The sequence below is a fragment of the Oryx dammah genome, unplaced genomic scaffold (assembly GCF_014754425.2).
Source record: "Oryx dammah isolate SB20612 unplaced genomic scaffold, SCBI_Odam_1.1 HiC_scaffold_9, whole genome shotgun sequence".
Taxonomy (NCBI): Eukaryota; Metazoa; Chordata; class Mammalia; order Artiodactyla; family Bovidae; genus Oryx; species Oryx dammah.
This window is the reverse complement of record NW_024070193.1, coordinates 16,468,316-16,483,610: the sequence shown is the minus strand read 5'-3', so window position 1 is coordinate 16,483,610 and position 15,295 is coordinate 16,468,316.

Below are 15,295 nucleotides of genomic sequence, written 5' to 3'. Positions count from 1 at the left end.
TGTATCAGGCAGGAAATCAGGCCCATGTTCAAAACAAGAGGACTCATTAGAGCTGGGACTCTTATGAGACCCCAGCTCTAATCCTTTCTCTTCTGTCAGTGGCACCTTTGGTCCACAGGCCCCAGGATCTGACTCCTCCCTTTGATTCAGCTCTCTGGTCCTTTTGGTTCATCTTTTGAAGCTGCTGTTTTACTGTCTGTTTCTTGCTTTTCTCCACCCCCAGCCTAGCCCACTGCTTACATCGACCCGGATCAGAGGTCCCTGCACCCTTCCCCTGCAGTCCCGCCTGCCACATCAGGCTGTGCTCATGTCTATTAGGCCCTCTCTGTTTAGGTCTTGCCAAACTCCAGGCTGTGCCACATGTAGAACCCATCCCACCTGTTCTTCCCAGCCCTATGGTGCCAGTCCTTTCAGGCTACTTGGGGGTGTTTAACTCGAAAGAGTTGGGTTTGTTGGGTCGGTCACTCCAGCTTGCCAGTGTTCATTCTGGCTGGTGAGGGAGGCTCCTCCTCATCCCTGAGGACTCAGGGCCATTTCCCGAGTGCTCACCATGTGGCCACATGCTCCTCTGTCTGCCTCTGCTTGGAAGGGTCTTCTCCCCATGCCTACCCTCTCCCACCCCCCGAAAGTGCGACACGCTGCAGGGTCCAGCCAGAGACCTGCCTCCTCTGTGAAAACACTTCCCTGGTGGCTGGTGGGCCTTCCCCTCTCCACTGCCCTGTCTCTGGGCTTCTGTTACTTGGAGCTCAGTTGTATAACTGAGCACATTCATTCCATAAATATAACATTACTGCCTCTAATTTAGTGTCTTTTCGCTTTGTTTTCCAAGACAGATGGTAAACGCCTTGAGGAGCATTGTTCTCCGTCACTCAAAAGGACCTTCCCAGTGTAAAGTGTATCTCTAGCCCTCGAGGCATCTGCTGATAAATTCTGGGGCATCAGCTAAGTTTTTGAGTCAAGATCCTTTTTCCTCCTTCATGCTACACGTGTGTTGTGATTCTGATCACAAAATGGAGTATACAGTTTTTATTGGCGAGTTACTTTGTCTCCTCAGCTTGCTCTGGAGAATCTGCCCACAGTGGTCTCCCCCCAGCCACCCGGGCTCTGAAGAGTTGGCGCTCTGAGGTTTCCGAGCCACTGTAATGCGATTACCGTGCAGGATAAAGCTGTCGGCAGCCGCTTCCTGGAGTTGCCCGTTTCCCTTTTAATTTTACACAGTTCTGTTATTCACGTGAGACCAGCCAGCTAATCATAAAATCCCCTAAGTTTGTGTAATTTTCTTTTAAACATACAGCATAAATCACGGTAATCTGGTTACCCTACAGAGCAACATTTAGGGTGCCCACATCAACAGGCAGCCTCCCGAAATATTAGCATGGGTGCGTTGCCTTCTCCATGAATCTGCCTTGTTGCCTTTTCCATATACACAACTGCGTTCAGAACAGGTGAAAGGGCCCGCTGCTTCTTAATAGTGATGGCTAATTAGAGCTGGCTGAACGCTCAGAAGTTCGCCAGTGGCCTTAATTCTCACCGCGTTCGGATCTTTTTGCTATTTTACCCACATGGCTCTCCCAATAGGAACTACATCAGCTAGAAGAGCTGCATTCGCTGCTGCTGCTGCTGCTAAGTCGCTTCAGTCATGCCCGACTCTTCACGGCTCCACGGACTGCAGCCCACCAGGCTCCTCCGTCCATGGGATTCTCCAGGCAAGAGTACTGGAGTGGGGTGCCATTGCCTTCTCCGCTACATTAGCTAGTAGATATTTATCATAATAAATGGTGTGTGTATTAGGATCCTGCTTAAGTTAGAGTCCTTGCGACACATGCAACAGAGATCATTTGAAAGAGATTCCAAAGAGATGCTGAGGGGAGGAGTTTTAGGGACGCTTTTCTTTCTATTGAGATATACACATATATTGACCTACAACATTGTGTAAGTTTAAGGGATAACATTGTGTACATTTAGGTTGATTCAGTTCAGTTCAGTCCCTTAGTCGTGTCCGACTCTTTGTGACCCCATGAATCGCAGCACGCCAGGCCTGCCTGTTCATCACCATCTCCCGGAGTTCACTCAGACTCATGTCCATCGAGTCCGTGATGCCATCCAGCCATCTCATCCTCGGTCGTCCCTTTTTCCTCCTACCCCCAATCCCTCCCAGCATCAGAGTCTTTTCCAATGAGTCAACTCTTCCCATGAGGTGGCCAAAGTACTGGAGTTTCAGCTTCAGCATCATTCCTTCCAAAGAAATCCCAGGGCTGATCTCCTTCAGAATGGACTGGTTGGATCTCCTTGCAGTCCATGGGACTCTCAAGAGTCTTCTCCAACACCACAGTTCAAAAGCATCAATTCTTCGGTGCTCAGCCTTCTTCACAGTCCAACTCTCACATCCATACATGACCACAGGAAAAACCATAGCCTTGACTAGACGGACCTTAGTCGGCAAAGTGATGTCTCTGCTTCTGAATATGCTATCTACATTGGTCATAACTTTTCTTCCAGGGAGTAAGCGTCTTTTCATTTCATGGCTGCAGTCACCATCTGCAGTGATTTTGGAGCCCCCCAAAATAAAGTCTGACATGGTTTCCACTGTTTCCCCATCTATTTCCCATGAAGTGATGGGACCGGCTGCCATGATCTTTATTTTCTGAATGTTGAGCTTTAAGCCAACTTTTTTGCTTTCCTCTTTCACTTTCATCATGAGGCTTTTTAGCTCCTCTTCACTTTCTGCCATAAGGGTGGTCTCATCTGCCTATCTGAGGTTATTGATATTCCTCGCAGCAATCTTGATTCCAGCTTGTGTTTCTTCCAGTCCAGCGTTTCTCATGATGTACTCTGCATAGAAGTTAAATAAGCAGGGTGACAATATACAGCCTTGACATACCCCTTTTCCTATTTGGAACCAGCCTGTTGTTCCATGTCCAGTTCTAACCATTGCTTCCTGACCTGCATACAGATTTCTCAAGAGGCAGGTCAGGTGGTCTGGTATTCCCATCTCTTTCAGAATTCCCCACAGTTTATTGTGATCCACACAATCAAAGGCTTTGGCATAGTCAATAAAGCAGAAATAGATGTTTTTCTGGAACTCTCTTGCTTTGGATACATCTATATTGTAGTATGATTTACAATAGCTTTAGCTGACACCTCTATCACATTACATAAACTTTATCAGTTCTTTTTTTTGTAATTAGAATGTTTAAGATCTAGTCTCTTAGCAATTTTGAAGTATTTGTCTGAGTTTTTCCAAAAGATGGAAAACCCAAATAAACTTTTTGGCCAACCCAATATACAGTACAATAGTATTGACTAGAGAAGATGGTCACATTCTTCTCTGTACTTAAATTTCTTTTGCCTTGAACTTGTTATATTTACAAAAGTAATAAAGCCCCTTTCAAAGAAAAGCCCACTATTTTCCCAGAAACTTGAAAACCCACACCTAGGGTTCTCTATTTGAGAACCGCCAAGTATTGCGCCCCTCGTGGACAGTTGGGGAAGCAGCCAATAGGGCTTGGTACCTGGCCCCACCCGGCCTGGGGAGGAGGGGACTTCCTCAGTGTCCCCGCTTCCTCGGTCCTCCTATGGCTGACGTGGCTCCATGTCCCACAGAGCCTGACAGCTTGGCCTCATGTCCACCCAGCTGCTCATTCTCAGCTTGAAATCATTTTGGCCAGAACCTTCGGACCTCCCTTTTTTATTTTCTTAAAAATACCTAATCACTGCTTCTTTTATTTATTTATTTATTTTTCTGGTAAGTGTCTGTTTCATCCTAACTTCATGATAAAACCCACTTCATGATAAAAAGCCACTACAGGCTTCTAATTTAGTTCCACCATGTTGCTTTGATTCTGGAAGCACTTCTCCACAGAAGCCTGATGAAGGGGATAGGATGCATTGAGTTCTTTCTGTTGACGGGTCAAGGAGGAAGGCTGTGTATGTCATTTGCGTGCCTCACCCCCTTGGGGGAGTAGGATCCACCACCAGCACCACTCCACCAGTGCTGTGCTATTTGCCTGGTCTGCCTCACGCCTATTGGCTAATTTACCTCCATATCAATCTGCCAAGAGTCCCTGGGGAGGTAGGGCAGGGAACTCTCGTTCTTGGGAACTCAGTATGCTCGCCTTCACCGACAAGGAATATTTATCTAAGTCTGAAATCAACTGAGACATTGATACTCATTTTTTACCTTATGCTTTGCCCTCCTTCTCAGAATGACATTCTGGCCATTCAAGGAAATTAAAACAAAGTTGAATAGTTTTTGGCAAACACAATTGTTTCCTGGCCTAAATCACACAATGATTTAATTGGTATGTCATTGTGTGTGTGTTTGCATGGGAGTATTTTAATGGGAATTCCATGCGGTATCATTGGGAAAATGGGAAAGAGAGCCTTCCGGATTTATTGCTTAAAGTTTAAGGGCAGACTACTGGCTTCCATCCAAGAAGTAGGGAGACTTCAAGTTGCAGGGATCATTAGTGTTTGAATATATCCTTCCGCTCACCTACTATTTAGAAATTGGTTTGGTAAAAGGTAAAAACCAGAACCAAAGGTGAACTGATTTACTCTTTGAAACTTGTAGGGTTCATCAGAATCAACTTGTGGGGGTCTTGGCATCTTGGTGGTGACAGTCTCCTTTCTCTGCTTTTACTGATATCTAACTTTTGAATCTCGAATAAGTTTTGGTGTGTCTGGAGTAAGAAGTCAAAATTGTAGATTATTCTTCATTTGGGGAAACTGGGGTTTGAGATTATCCTCCCTAATGGTTCTTCGGCAAATATTTGAGAACATGTCCCAAACCCAACCTAATTTTGTGTGTTGACAACAGATATCAAAGATAGGAAGAAGCAGGTGAGCAGGAGTGGGAAACTCAGCCATTCTCTCCTTCTTCTGGACTCTATGAGTGTGTTCCTTCCCATTCAGCCAAAGAGGGGAAAAAGGAATAAATAAGAATTAACCACACAGTAGTTTATGTTTTTTTAAAAAACTTTACTCAGTAAAAAGGACTTGATTGCAAACGGGACTTGTCACCTGTGATCTTAAAAGTGATAGAGGCTCTTGTGGTTAACAGCAGAAATGGTTCTTTTACGTTCCCACTTTACGTTCATGAGTCCCAGAGTCTTTGACAAAATCTTCAATTACTCAATTGGAACAAATAATGGCTACAAAGGATAACAGTTGAGGCATTAATCTGGAGTTTTACTTAAAACTGAGATCTTACCTTTAACCACCTCCCTCCCTCATTTGAATTTTGTTTTTTTAATTGCCAGAGTTTCCCCCTGGGTCCCTAAGCTGCTCCCTCTGTGGACCTGGTGTTAAGCTATCGATAAGGCAGGCAGATGAGAGTCTCAGTGGCTTTCAGGAATCCTGAAACCTCTTGAAGAACTCACATACATACACGTGGACCACAGCTCTCCCCAAATCCTCAGACATCTGTGTCCCCAAATAAAAAGCTGGAGCATTCTGTTGGGAAGGATAAGGGTCAGTGAGAGGTTTTTAGTGGTTTGAAGCTATCTAACAACTCAGACTCCCCACTCCTACCCATTTTTCTGATCTGATTAGTATTTGAAAGCATCAGGATGTTACTCAAACCTTCAGCACATTCTTGCATCTTGAGACCATCTTACACTTCAGCCTTTGAGCATGCTTGAGTGGGACACCTGTGCTTAGGCAGGCAGCAGGCTGGGGGTCGGACAGTCCCTGTCTCATTTTGTCTGAGCACTGTCATCTTTATCCGTTTTCAGTCTCCTTAATGCAGGGTGACTAACAGGTACTCAGCAAATTCGAGTGGCCTGCCTGTAGGGGAACAACTCTAGGAAATCGACATGGAGACTTCATACTGTTCTCAGGAACTAAGATTCCCTCCAGTTGGGAGAACCAAGGCTGTTGAGAATTGCCCCCAGAGTGTTTGGTGGGCTGGAGGAGCAACTGAGGTGGGGGGCGGAGGAGAAGCTTGTTCACATGCTTGTTAACATTTGAGGGTCTTTGACAAAGGAAGTCTAATGCCCTGCCCCGGTCAGCCGGCGATTGCCCCCTGGGAGGCCCCCGTTGTGCACAGGAAGTCAGACGCTAATGATGTTAGCAAGGGGACAAAGGCGCCCGGCCCGGGAAGGGCCTAATTGCTGTGTCCGGCTCCCAGGAGGCCAGCCTCAAGCTGGTGGGGGCTGGGCAGGATGCGCTAAGTGTTAACACCTGGAGCCACACTGCTGACTTCCTGGTGCTTTTTTTCCTTCTGTGTGACTGGGTTCAGGCACACGCGCAAGAGAGCACACACACATGCACATGCAAGCATGCACACACACACTCCGGCTGCATCTCAGGGACACTTTGGGATGTGGTATCTAACAAGCTAGTTGAAAGTGTTGGATCAGGAGGTCACAGGGCTGAGAACCAGGAAGCCTGAGTCCCCTCAACCCGCCCGTGGGGCTTGGTGACTATTGTTTCACCTCTGGGTGGGCTGACTCTCTTCCTCTCCTCCGTGAAATCTGAGAAAGGCCAGACCTTGCAAAGAGGCAGATATATATTAGGAAGGTCACTGGAGTTTTGGCTCAGGACATTCGAGTCAGTATGGATGGAAGAGTGCTCCCAGGGAGAAGAGAGCTCCCAGGGAGAAGAGAGCTGAGGGTCTTTACCCCTGTTCTGAGCCTGTTGGGGCCCTAGGGAGGGAGATGAGGGATGATGGGAAGCACCTCCCAGCACCTATGGGGTGTGTGTATATCTGACCCCACACCCAGAGGGGTCAGTTGTATGTGGGGGTTGCTTCCCAGAGAAGGAGGAAGCCAAGATGCAACCCCTCATTTCTAAGTGGAGTCCCTGAATTCTTTGTGTCTAAACATGACTCTGGAAAGTGCTCAGTGGTCTCGCCAGAGCTCTGGGAATGTCCCAGAATTGTTTCTGGTGGGGGAAGGTTTCCCCCAGGAATGTTTCTGGGAGAAGTAGGGTGAGGAGTGTTTCTCACAGGCTTCTCCTAGGGGCTCTAGAAACTTTCTCTTTAACAGCAAAGGGGTCATCAGCAATTAAAAGTGAAGACCTCCTGCTATGGCAGAGCACTGCTGGGATGGCCTTAGTGGCTCATTTCTGGCAACCGGCCAAGCAGCCCTGGATCCTGAGCCTGGTCCCTCCCGAAAGCAGGCGATGGGAGGTGGCCCGGAGCACAGGGGACTGCCTTCGATTTTTGCAGCCAGAGACAGGAAAGTTTAAAAAGGATGCTTGATGGCTGCGAAGGAGGGAAAGCCACAAGTAACTTATGAAAAGGGGTATAATGTTGACTTGCTGCTTCCCGCTGTTATTTTAAGGTTTTTCTGTCCAAGACCACCATGTGGACAGAAATAATAGGCCGACAAAAGGGGTCGCCTTGCTTTATAGAGCAGCCTGTGATGTTTCAATTAGCACTAAAACCTGAGAGGGCAGCTTTCCATAATTTCCGAAGATGTGAAATCCACCTTGAAGGAAGCACATGTGTGGGGCATCCAGGGGACCCGCCTCGCCGGAGGAGGCTGGGTCCCCATGGCAACGCCACGGTCCCCCATTTCTGCAGGCATCTGGGATGCAAAAGCAGAATTCCAGATGTGATACAGCATTTGGAGGCTCCATCCCCCGGCCTTGGAAACTGTATTTGAAGTCAGCAGAATTCAGTCCTCACTCTCTGTGTGGTCCTAAGGCTTTTTATTAGTAGTTTTGTTTTGATCCGAACATTTCCTCTGAGCTTAGGCATAACAATCATGTTTATAGCTTTAATTTTTTCCTCTGCTGTCTAATCACTATTTTGCCCTCGCAGGAAGAAACTTTTCTTGGGCTTCTGGAGTGAAGTCTTTGTAATCGCCTTTCCGAGCTAAGTGAGAGCGAGCCTGTAGCTGATTGGCTGGGTGTGTGCTTGGGTGGCTGGTGTTTGCTTCCCCCTCGTACCCGGTATTTACAGAAAACCAGGTTATGTGTGTCCATGCGTTGCCCATGTGTGCTTTTGAAACTGCAGATATGTTGACGGTTACCTTAAGGATGCTGGTGCTTTAACATGCGGTTCTCATTTGCGTGGATGGGAGTGGTGTGTGCAAGTGGAGGGGAGAGGCCTGGCTCTTCGTCCAGAGGCATGTTTTATAGCTTGCTTTTAACGTTCGGAGAATTGGAAAAATGGAACAATCCTGTCTATTTGTGAGTATCAGCCACAAGAGAACACACCGCCCAGATTCTTAACAAACTCATTGGAAAAAGTACTTGGGGTTTTGCTTTGTGAAAACCAGGGCGGCTGCAGAGTTTTCTTTTGTTTTTAAACAAGAGGAAAAAAGTCAGCATGCACGTGTGTGTGTGTTGATATCTGGGCTTTTACTGTATTTGCATGTTCCAGTGGCAAGGTAAAGAGAAAATTATGAAGTCTGAAGCAAGGAAGGTTATATTAAAATGTATTAGATCCCATTTAGGCCACCACCATGTAGAAAAGTTGCTGCCAGACTGCAATATATAAATGTATCAAGTCAACACTTTGTACAGTTTAAACTTACACAGCATTATATGTCAATGATATCTCCAAAGAAAAGAAAAAAAGAAAAATTTCTGAGAAACAATGCATATAAATGCCTTCCCACACTTCTGTCTTTAGTGAATGGATTTCTTTTTCCAAGGCGGGCATGGAGGCAGGGCGAAAGAGTGAAAAGACGCTCAGATGAAAACTAGAGCTTTCAGTTTGATAAGCAGGACACATGGTAACTTGGCATAGGTTGGCTCCATGTTAGAGCTCAGAAACAATTGCCCCTTCAGCTTTCCTTCGGGGAGCGTGAAATTAGGAACATGTGTGCAATGATTAGCAACATGTCAGAGATGAATCATGATTACGGCTTTGGTCTGGTGCACAGGCGATGCTGTGGAGAAGTTATTTCCTACCTCCTCCAGCAAATCTCTCTAATTAGCTTAAGATCTCCGGGTCTTTTTGGGCCGACGTGGTAATTGCTGGTGGGAACCCACCAGCTCTACCCCCACAGAGCTTGTGTGTTCCCCACTAGACATCCGAGCCCTCACTTCCCTAAAGCAGACAGCTGGCTGGCACCCCGCGTGTCTGAAGTTGGTCGCTTCTAGATGGGGAGTGGGAGAGAACAGCTCCTGGGAATGTGGTGTGAATATCTTGGATAGACAGATCCCGACCCAAGCTGGCTTTGTGATTTACTCTCCTTGTATTTTGGGTTTGCCAGCATTCTCCTCGGCTTACATCACCTGGGGCTTCTCTGCCTTTGCTGCTTTTTGATTTTTTTTTAAACTAAAGGTTTGAACTGAAGTAAGTGGGATCTGTCTTCATTTATGAAACCCTCTGAACCTGCATGAACTACATTGGCCCCATGTTCTGCCTCTTGCCCCAGTGATATCCACTGGTCACAGGCAAAAACGTCACTCCCCTTGTGCATTTTAAGCGTCACAAAGCTGTCTGCTATATTTTTAATCTCATTGACACGCTTGTAAACTCACGGTGAAGGACATGTTATGTACAACAGGATGTTTGAGTTGCCCATAATTTTAAGTAGTTACTTGGTTGGTGTGCCTTTAAAAAAAAAAAAATCTTTTCAGGGACTTCCCTGGCAGTCCAGTGGTTAAGACTTCACGCTCCCAATGCAGGTGGGTGCAGGTTCAATCCCTGGTCAGGGAAATAAGATCCTGTATGCTGTACATCGCGCCCCTCCCCAAAAAACATCCTTTCAGTTCTTCCTGACAAATGCTCTTATTCAAACTTTCCCCTAATCTCAGTTCACTGAAACTTCAGTGACTTTCTGAAAGTTCCTTCACCACAGTTGATTTGAAGGCAGTCTCACGTTAGGCCTTACCGTTTGGCCTGTCTTCCGTTGGAAGGGGGGCACTATAATCGGCATGGTCCTTTTCAAAATGCGTTTTTCCAAAGTGGCACTTACGCTGTTCTGGAGCTGGAATGGGAATGTTGCTCTGGAAAGTTGGTGTTTTCAAAAGGCCTAGAGTCCCCCAGGGCCTCCCAGGAAACTGGCCAGCTGTCGGCCCCTGGTGGCAATGCTGGCTGCTCTATATGGGATCCCGCCCCATGGCTGAATTTTGTGTCCAGGCCTTTGCCTTTTTTTTGCCATCTGGGTGGAGCATGGTGTAGGTTTTTGCCTTTTGAATTTTATTCCTTTCGAGCACTTAAGGGTGTTCCTTCCCCTCCTGCTTCCAGAGTAAAAGCTGTTTTCTCCATTCTCTTTGCGTTTGCTTCTTCTTTCTCTGCTTAGCATAGAGGGATCACAGCCCAGCTAGGGTGCCCCAGCTTTACTCCTTAGCTCATATTGGAACAAATTAAAAGCTGCTGTTAGTGCAGCAAGTGGGGGTGGTTAATTAAGAATGTGACACCCTGAGGTCACAGCGCTGGCATTTTTAAGTAATAGGCAACAAGTAAGTATTCTTAATTTCAGCTCATTAAATATCAAAACGAGTGTAGTAGGTAAAAGCTCAGAATTGTTTCCTGAAGAAACAGCTTCCGAAGCTGTTGATCAGCTTTGTGAGTGGCCTTCTCTGTGTTCTCTAACGGCAGGCCCTGACTGTAAGCCCTTAAGGCCCCTCTGTCATACCAAGCTAGGACCTCCTGGTTTCCTGGGTGTATAACTGGCTCAGTTATACATGCATTCATTATGACAGAAAGCTAATAATTGTCAGGGGCAAGGGCTGACAGTGTCCTCGGCCCTGGACTGTGAGGACCGACCTAGTCACTTTGCCTTGAGTTTCTCCCCATTTGAGCAGTTTGCAGGAATGGAGTCTCTGGGTCACCCAGTTCCCACCACAAGCACCAGCAGAACACAGTCCTCAGCCTGCTGGTTGGTGCCTTCTTCCACCTCGCTCTGACCTGCACGGCTGCCGCTTCTCCCACTGTGCCCCCAAGGTCTGGCTGCTGGAAACATCATACCTGGAAATGCCACTTCCTGTGGGCATCCCCTGCCTACTTCATCTGTCCCCTTGTAGCATAGCTCTCAGTGTGTTTATTAGGGCAGGAGTCTTCTCAGGAATCATGACACAACCATTGCTGCCTGTGAAATAGCTGTTTCAATACGTGCCAGGTGCCGTGCAGAGCACTTGACATGTATCAGTCATCTCACACCAATCCTTGGTCCCCACAGCAATCCTTCCCCAGGAGCTTGATTCCAACCCTTTACAGCACTGAGAAGTGAAGCTCAGAAAGGTTGACAAGCTTGCCCAAGGTCACACAGCTGGAGAGTGAGGAGATTTGCACACACCTCTGGCAGTCCCAGAGCCCATCCTCTCAACCACTCTTCTACTCCAGATGAGCCCCAGCGTCGCTACACGGAAGTATCTGTGTAGGATGGCAAAATCTGCAGTAGCCGTGCTCACGGATCAGTGTTCCACGTCTGCCTGAAGCGGGGGTGGGAGAGGGCGCATGAGAGTGACCGGTCAGCAGGAGGGGAGAATGACAGCCCAACTGTGTGTGTGTGTGGCATTGAGATTCAGGTCATCCCTGTGGCAGTTGAAATTATGTAAGTAATTAGCTTTCAACTGCTGCTGTAATAAAAAGTTACCACCGTACAACGGTGTAACCCAGCTATACTCCAGTATGAAGAAGGAAATGACAACCCACTCCAGCATTCTTGCCTGGAAAATTCCATAGATAGAGAAGCCTGGTGGGCTACAGTCCATGGGATTGCAGTCGGACATGTCTGAGCACGCACGTATGTTCACACATGCATACTCCAGTAAAAATTAATTTTAAAAAGTTACCACCAACTTAGTGACTTAAAATACCACAAACTTATTATCTTATAGCTCTTGACACCACAACTCCAAAATGAATCTTCTGGGGCTGAAATCAAGGTGTCGGGGGCCTCTATCTGGACGCTCCGGGGAGAATCCATTCCTTGCCTTTTCCAGCATCTAGTGACTGAACTAACTGCATTCCTCAGCCTATTAACCCCTTCTTCCTCCATCTTCCAAAGCAGTAGTATAAGATCTTTAAATCATCTTTAAACCATCTCTCTGCCTTCTGTGTCCATTGTCGTGTCTCTTCTGACTGACCATCACGTTTCCCTCTCCTAAGGACCTTTGTGATTATTATTAGGCCCATCTGGATAATTCAGACTCCTTTCCCCTACATTTCAAGATCCTGAAACTTAATTGTATTGCCCCTTTGTTGCTCAGATGGTTAAGTGTCTGCCTGCAATGCGGGAGACCCGGGTTCAATCCCTGGGTCAGGAAGATCCCCTGGAGAAGGAAATGGCAACCCACTCCAGTACTCATGCCTGGAAAATTCCATGGATGGAGAAGCCTGGTGGGCTACAGTTCACGGGGGTTGCAAAGAGTCGGACACAACTGAGCAACTTCACTTTCACTTTGTTACATAAAGTAACATATTCGTGGATTCTGGAGCTTGTATGCTGACGTGTTGCAGGGGTGGTTGTTTTTCTGTCTACCACCAGCTGTAAAGAAAACCAGTGCTCTGTGGGCCAGCCTGGGCACATTGCTTCTCAGGTGGGTCCTAGGACTCTGGAGCAGCTGAAGCATTACTTGGGTGTGAGCTGTGGACAGCCTGGTGGAGTGTCTGTTTGAGGCATGTGCTGAGAAGCTGTGTACTTGACGACGTCCCAGCGTGAAAAGTCTTTACAGCGCCCACAGGAGCCCGTGTCTCTTGGTCGCACAATCAGCCTTGGTTGATCACATGGTCTTTTGGTCTCTGATCTTCTGTGGAATTAGAATGGCCACCTTGCCTCTGCATTCAGAGAAGTGCTATGCTGGTCAAATTGTGGGGATGGATCACTGTGCTCCCATCAAGTGAAGGGCACAGGCAGGGACTTCCCTGGTGGTCTGGTGGCCAAGTCTCCGAGCTCCCAATGCCGGGAGGCTTGGGTTCGATCCCTGGTCAGGGAACTATATCCCACGTGCCACAACTAAAAGATCCTACATGCCACAGCTAAGACCCAGAACCTGCCAAATAAACAAACAAGTAAGTAAATAAGTATATTTAAAAAGAAAAAAAAGTTTGTAGGCAAGCTGATGTGTTAGGAACACAGTGTGAGAGGGACTAGGCTAAGGTGAGAAGCTCACAGAGGAGCACACCCCGGGTGAAGGGAAGGGCATTTAGGGAATATGTGTGTACCCTGAACATATACTGAGCAGTCGTGTAGGCCCAGAACAAGGTGGGAGGTGGGGAGGAGAGTGATTGACAGGGTAGTCAGGGTCCACGTCAGGAATGGTCTAAGTGGGGCAGGGAGCCATCGGTGGGCTTGGAGCAGATTGAGGGCAGATTTGCACATCAGGAGGTCACCTTGGTGACCAGAGGCCATGCCCTACCCCCTGCCACCTGCCCCAGGTCAGGACCCAGGACTGGTTCTTGGCCCAGTGTCGTTTGGGGCTTGGATGAAGGTGGAATGCTCAGTTGGTGGTGAATGGATGCTACAGGCAAGCCTTATTGTCCTTTGAGGCCAGGTCCCTGGGCCTACCTCTAAGCAGCTTCACCTACATCACAGAGCCCTTATTTACAGTGATTTTGGTTCCTGTATGCAGAATATAGCCCCTCTCACTGTCTTGGTCTCCTTTCCATAGTGTATTCATGGCAAGTGCCCAGTGAATATCTGTTAAAAACATGTTGCAATAGAAATATAGGGAGAACAAGAGCAAAATGAAAAGCTGATGTGATTGGTCATCAGAGTCCTACATGCCTCAGGGCATGCTATTAAATGGAATGCATTTCCTTTTTTGAAAAATGCTTCCTCTGCATGGCTTCATGTGGCCCTCCTCAAACTCCCATCTCAGAGGAAAGAATTGTCTTTTAATAAAAGACAATTCGATGAGACTCAGACCCAGTGGAGTGAAGTGGTTTGCCCTTGGTCCCAGCTAGAGGATGAAGGATTACGGTACTTTCATTAGCCCCTGGATTACATTTTTTTTCTTTCCCTCTCCTGAGACTCCCCTTTCCTCTCCATTCTAGCCCAGTTATTCTTCCTTCTTTTAAACTTCTGGTACGCAGTGTTCTTATCCTGGGTTTATCCTTTCTGACGTACTGTTTGTGACATTTCATACTCTGAATGCTTATTTATGGCCCTGTTACCATAGCTACATAGACCTTGTATGCCTTCTATACTGAGAGTTCTTGGACGGTCAAGGTGTGATTTGAGATTTGTCTGTATGTGCTATGTGTGATTTGCATTCTTTGAATGAATGAACCACTTTGCTCTCCAGGGTAGGGATAATGACTTTCATTTACCACTGTACCTCACATAATGTTTGACTCATAATAGATGTGTGTCAGTTGCTCATTCATGTCCGACTCTTTGTGACCCCATGGACTATAGCCCACCAGGCTCCTCTGTCCATGGGATTCTCCAGGCAAGAATACTGGAGTGGGTTGCCATTCTCTTCTCCAGGGGATCTTCCCAACCCAAGGATCAAATCCTGGCATCCTACATTGCAGGCAGATTCTTTACCATCTGAGCCACCAGGGAATCCAAGTGAATTTCGGTCCTGGGGTTTTGTATGGGAGGCGAAGGGTATGGCTTGGGTGTCTTGGGGGTCCTAAGAACTAGGTGTCGTGGAGGTACTGTATCCTCTCCTTCCTGGTCTCCTGGTCGTGGTGCTCTGGTTGTGGCCATCTGTAGCTTGGGCATACTCCAGTTGCAGACTGTGGGCCTATCCCTAAGCAGTAATAGAGGCATCTAAGGTTTGAGTAAGGTATTAACACTTTGCAAAGTGCTTCAACTCAGATGAGGAATTCTGGAATCTTATATATACGTGGAAGGGAGGATGGAAGGAGGACAGCTGGAGAAGGAAGGTTAACCAGGAAGAAGGGGAGGGGAACCCCAGCTGATCATGGAGCTAATGTGCCACGATGATTTAGATTTTCTGTTAACCATTTCTTCCTCACTTTAATTAGAACGAGGTGTGTCCCTCCCTTTCTGCACAGCTGTGCTTTCCCAAGGTCTGTGTTTATCTGAGCCCAGGGATACAGTTTCAGTGGGTGTGCCTGGCGTCAGGATAAGCCGAGTGAACATGCCTGTACCATATGGATGTGCTGGGACTGTGGCCTGAGACCCCGGGCTCCATCAGAAGGGTTCCGCACATTGCGTCTCAGTGTAACAACTGCCGGTTAAATACCAGACTGCCGGCATATGGTTTTCCCCAGCATCCTCCTTGTTGGGTAGAAATTGTAGCTGTGTGGTTAGAATATTTTCCCATCAGTTAGCATCTAAGAATTAACATTTTGTGTGTGGGGAAGAATCCTGCAATTCACGCTGAATGATGCACTTGCTGATGGTTACAGAAACAGTTAAACCAGAGTCTTAGCTGATCTTTCCCATGGTGGATAAGTGGTGGGTCAGGAAAA